Raw genomic sequence first — 6,026 nt, 5'->3', positions numbered from 1 at the left:
TGTGTATGTATGTATGTAGGTACTCAGGTGTATGTATGTATGTATGTATATATGTGTATGTATGTATGTATGTATATGTGTGTGTGTGCGTGTGTGTAGGAAGAAATGAGATATAATGGGGATAAACTGTTCTTGAATGAAAGTTTTTTTTCTTTAAATGTTTATGGATTAATGTTTTTTGTTGAATTGGGTTAAGCTTCATTTTATAAGTAGGTTTTTATTGTATTAAAAGGTTCAAATTCAAGGAACTTGTGAATATATTTAAAATATTAAAATCCAGAAATGAAGAACATCTTATAATACCCAATTCAAATCTTTATTTAAATCGATCAACAGTTTTAAAAGTCACTCTACACACTTAAAACATTTAGTGACTTTTACAACCATTGATTGGTTTAAAGAAAGTTTTTAATTGTGTAATTATAAAATATTTTTCATTTGTGGATTTTAATATATTAGGTTTTTATCCATTTGATTATCAACATGGATACATTATGTATCCTCGTATATTGATTTAATTCACACTTTTTGCGATCTTGTGTGCATTTTGGTTCAATAGTTATAGTAATTACAAAAATTAATCAAATTTTTTCCATGTATCACAGCTAGATGTGTTGCTTTGAAATGTCCATAATACTGAATGTGTACATCTGTTTGATATCTTAATAATAGGAGGATTAAGTACAAAAAGAAAATGAAAGAACTTGCTGTGTTTGTACTATTATTTAGGTTGATTATGATTTACGAAACAACTAAAAAAAACTGCTTTAATATTGACTCGTATATTTACTTCAGTGATATGATGATCTATGTAACCTAATATATCTATATTAACAAGATCAAATAAATGTTAGATCATTTTTCATGAATTTACATTTGCACATGTTGCATGAGTGTATATTCTTACTGGTATTTGAGGATTGTTTTTACACAAGGCAGTTTTATAGGGTTAAGTTTAGATTTTATCCTCAGTTCTTTTGTTTCAATGAAATGACATGTAACATTTGATACTTATGTATTATGGTGAAATATATACTTAATTTTTCTTGTTAACTTGTGTAGTTATAAAGGAAAATAAATTCAAAGTTTAGGGAAATGCAGGTATTTAGATTTCAGCAATAGTTAGTGTATTCCTATCAGCATTTGCAGTAGTTGTCTATGTACTAGAAGATTGGACACCAAAAGACTGGAAAATACATTAAAAATAGCTCATAACCTTTTCTCGTTGTGTTATGGCACTTTTTCTAGAAGTTTAATGAGTACAGTTAAGGATTTTAGAGGGTTTCATAACTGTTAGTCTGAAGTTTATCTTAAATGTAGAATAAACTTTTCCTTTTGTTGAACTCTAAACTTGTTTACTCTTCAGTTTTGTGGTATCAGTTAGTTGGAGTTGCATTTAAAAGTACCAGTGTCAAAGTTCCATCTCAGTTTGAATGACTGTACAGTAAAACTTATAAGATGATAAATAACATTTTGTTGTCATCATTCTAAGTTAATTTTAGTTACTGTTAATTCTCTCTCTTATTAGGCTTTTGTTCTTAAAAAATATAAATTGAATTAAATACCAAAGTATTTCAATATGCTATTTAAAATTTAGTAGTTTTCTCAGTGTGGTAGATCTGTTCCAAAATAGATGTTACTCTGTGTTTGCTGCTTGGTTAATGTGAAAGTAAAACTTATCTGTTGCCAGAAAGTTACAATGTAATTAATATATACATATATTTTTCCAAAGAGCTAAAAAAAAAATAGGAGAAAGAAAAATGTATGATAAATGTATTTCTCCTTCTTTTTTTAGCTCTTTGGAAGAATAACAGAATTTAAATATACTATCCTTTAAGACTACAGTGGATATTTTATGAATTATATACATATATTAATTGTGATTGTGGTCATATTCTCACAATTTTTTATTATTCACTATATGGTGAAGTTGAAACTGGTTTCGTGATGTTATCTTGCCTAATATTTTTAAAGGTTCTGAAAAACAAATTATAGCATGTGTGGTGCGTGCATTCTGTAACTTCACTCGCCGAAGTGAACTCTTGTCTGTGTGTGTGTGTGTGTGTGTGTGTGTTGTTAAATATATATATCTTCTGTCTTTTACTCTTGATCTCATTCATACAATATACACTGTAGTCTTAAAGGATACTGTTGTTAAATTCTTATTTTTCCAAAGAGCTCAAAAATGAAAGAGTGAAATACATATATTTCTCATGTTTTTAAGCTCTTTGGAAAAATAATTTAACAACACTATTGTTTAACACTACAGTGAAAATTGTACAAATGAGATCTAGAGTAAAAGAAAATTATAAATATTAACTTCTATCAAAGCAAGTTAATATAATTGATCAGAACAAAGAATCAATGAAAATACTAATTTAATATACTTTGTTCGTATAATGGTTAGAATGCATATTTTGTCAGTGTGGTACCTTTAATATCCTCTTTAGTATGGATTTTCACATCATGGGGAATCTGGTAAAGGATGTGGAAATGTTCAAACCAAAAGCAAACAGGTGGTCGTTTCATCAGGACCAAGTACTGAGTCAATAAGCGGAAAGGAAAAGGAGTGTCTGGCAAAAACTTTCATCAAGAATTTGTAAGTTGGTGTTTGTAGTACATGTAATTAATGTATTTTTTCTTTTTTCACCACACATCAACTCATTGTTTGTGTGTGGCTGAACTTTTTTGAAAGTTGATTTTTTTAAAACAACAAAACCAGGCTTTGTAATAATATAAGGCTTATTTGTATAAAGAATTTTAAATATTACAAAATCTGAAATCCCAACATTAAATTTTTTTCTTTACATTTGATCTTAACCATGTTCTCACTGGTCTGTTGTCAAATGCTGTACAGTGCTCTATTTTTCATAATTTCAAATTGTTTACCCTGATTCCATTACTGTAATTTTTCATAATTATTTCTGGAAAAAACAACTCATTACTTAATCATAGTGTGTTTTAATTGATAATTAACTCTAAATAGGCATGCATAGTTTAGATCAATTTAATGTGTTATTTATAACAATAGTAGTTTTTTTTATTTTAAAAACATAACTATTTATAATGCTCCCTAAATGATAAAAAAAATAAATTACAGTGAAAGCAATGAAGATTTTGTAGGTTTTGAACCAAACTAAATAACAGTAAACCTTTTTTTTGATTTACGGTATTGTCTTATTTTGATGTTTTGAGCTCTTTTGTGTTTAGAACAATATATACTAATTTTTAAAATATCAAACTGAATTTTTATTCAATAAAAATCTTTCAAATGTGACTGTAGCTTTTTTTTCCCAAAAACTTTGTCTTCAAAATAAAGGTGCATCTTATATTCCGAAAAATACGGTACTTAAAACTTCAGTGTTGTTGTCACATGACGTACGGACTTTCATCATTCTCAAATTTTAGTTTCTGTAAGTTGAATAATACTAGACCAAGACTGTATATGTATGTCTAGACACAGTCTGCATTTATTACATTATTTACATATTCTTGTTTTAAAGTTTTTCAATTCAATTTACTGAACACAAGAAATAAATTTTGCTACCCCATGACAGAAACCACACCCACCTTCGATAACTTAGACAAGATTTACAAACCACATTTACTTATTTGTTATACATGGTTATAAACAATAGAAATAGCTTATTTTAAAGTAAAAGCTCTCAATGGTAAATTTGAAATAGGTAGGCAGTACTTGTTATCAGATACGACTAACTTCTGTTAGTAGGGAAGCTGTTTCATCCTTAACTCTAACTATGGACTAGGTGCATTGCACCTACTACATAACCATCAAAGTAACCATGAGATTAGTAATACTAGTTATTACTATAACGTTTAATAATGTATGGTTATCTTCATGAAATTTTACAAAATATCAATAAATATTACAAGGCTTTTGTACACAAAAAACCTTATTTTTTAATTAACTATGTTTGTTAAAGATTTGCTCGTGAATGGTTGCTTTTGGAATGTTGACTATCCAACATGCAAAGTGATTTTGATTTTAAGAATAAGAATACTTTATCTGAAAAGTGTCAAATTTCATTTGCATAATCTCTAAAACCTTCTAGATAAATATCAACTTTTTCAGACAATCTTTATTTTATTTCTAAGTTTCTCTACCTTGACTTTATATAAGGTCGGTCAATTGGACTGAACTCATAACCATGTTGGATATACAATACTGTTTAGTGTAAGCATTATTATTTAATTTATTTTGTGACTTAATATTTAATGATTTAGTTTTCATGACAGGAATGTTGAAGGTTGATTGTTTTAAAATCATTAGTTGTGACAAATTTTGTTACATAACTTTGTATGAGTTGTACGTTGTGCATGCAGTTAGATTGTTGTACCAGACTTTAGTAATATTGTTGACATCAAATTACTTGAATTTTCAATATTTTCTCGTTACCTCATAACCTCGTTACTTGTAAGTGAGTATTGTTCCATTATAGCATCGCGTAGTTTACAGAAAGTTCGAGGCTTCAGTTGGGAAATGTATGAATATAGGCGACCAAGTGAGTGCAAGTAAAGTAATGTTCAATCGGAAAACATGAAATTAGTGAAAGTGAAGTTAGACTGCGTGATCGTTAGTTTAGTCGTAATGGGCAATATTTTAAAGTAAGTTTCATGGAGATAAAGTTAATAATTTGTCTTGTCAAAGGGTGTTCTAACATAAGTGAACTCGTCTGTGTGAACTTTGATTAAAAGGAGACAATTATTTAAAGTTTGAGATACTACTATGGTAACCCCCCGGGTAATGTAATAAAAAAATTAGAAAGTAAATCAAAATTACATTTTTTTTCATATAAACACAGACTTGACCCTCAAAACTAAACCCATATTTTTCAGTTTAACTATTTTTTGTGTGGAATAGGTAGGATTTATTCTGATAAATATGCTTTTTTTTTTGCTCTTCTAAACTGGGGAATCATTTTTTATTCTCCAGATTTTGACTTTCTCTCCTCTTTGACCATTTAATTTTTATTATATTCTACATAACTTATAGCATTTCCTATAAGTAATACATTTGTAAACTGTAATATGCTGACTTCTTTTAGCCACGGCATAGCAGCTCATACAATGGCTTAGTTGTTTTTTTTCAAATACAAACTTTTAGCTTATAGCTCCATCATCTCCTGACTGATTTGAGATTACAGTTTTGTACTCAGGAGGTCAAACCCCTTTGATTGATGTATTTTACCGTGCCCAAGGTTTCATAGATTAATTTACACTAATCCTGCCTAAAAGAATTTCAATTTGATGGTAGGCTGGTAGAGATACTGATGAGTAATAAAATCAAATTGGGTATACATGAGCCTCACACTTGGTATTGCTGGTGCACAAAATATAGCTAATAAAAAAGGAAAAAAAGGTTATATATTAGTGATTGTCTACATAACCCTCTTCAAATTAAATTATAACTTGGTGTAGTATGTGGGATTCATGTACTCTAATTCTGCTTAAAAGAATTTCAAATGCTGCAGCTATTGAGGATTCTCTCTTGTTTGTATGTTTATTTTAATGAGAAAAGTTTGAAGGTTTTGGGGCTCATCTTTCAGTATTGGTGTGATTGAGAAATAAATTGTATTTGACAAACTTGTAATAAATAAATCACTAAAAAACTTACTAGCTGTCTGGTGGTTTGTTAAAACTGTCACATCCTACAATATGTTTAGAAAATTTATACATAGATTTAATTATTAAGAAATAAACATGAATCTTGTATGTTTTTTATATACATATTTTACTTGATTGTGCTATATGTGAATTTTGTTTTCCTGATTCTGTTCAGCCATCATTACATGGAGAAACATCTGATAGTTTACCCAGCCAGTTGCCACAAGTGAATGGTGGGGTTTGGAGTAAGTATTGTGAATGTACTGTGCTTCTTATTTCAGTTTTGAATGTTACTTCAGTTAACTTTGGTACATTTACACACACACACACACACACACACACACACACACACACACACACACACACACACACACACACACACACACACACACACACACACA

At 29.0% G+C, this 6,026-nt stretch overlaps 1 protein-coding gene across 1 annotated transcript in view; it reads left to right on the top strand.

Moving 5' to 3' along the window:
• LOC106468336 (vasculin-like) overlaps positions 1-6,026 on the top strand; it is a 37,865-nt gene that overhangs the window by 15,694 nt on the left and 16,145 nt on the right. Inside the window, exons 7-8 of the mRNA XM_013928754.2 lie at positions 2,451-2,599; positions 5,801-5,870. The gene's annotated coding sequence lies outside the window, so the exon portion shown is untranslated. The remainder of the gene's footprint in view (positions 1-2,450; positions 2,600-5,800; positions 5,871-6,026) is intronic.

The sequence above is a fragment of the Limulus polyphemus genome, unplaced genomic scaffold, assembly GCF_000517525.1.
Source record: "Limulus polyphemus unplaced genomic scaffold, Limulus_polyphemus-2.1.2 Scaffold2969, whole genome shotgun sequence".
Taxonomy (NCBI): Eukaryota; Metazoa; Arthropoda; class Merostomata; order Xiphosura; family Limulidae; genus Limulus; species Limulus polyphemus.
The sequence above is the reverse complement of the archived record's forward strand: the minus strand, read 5'-3'. Positions and strand labels throughout refer to the sequence as shown.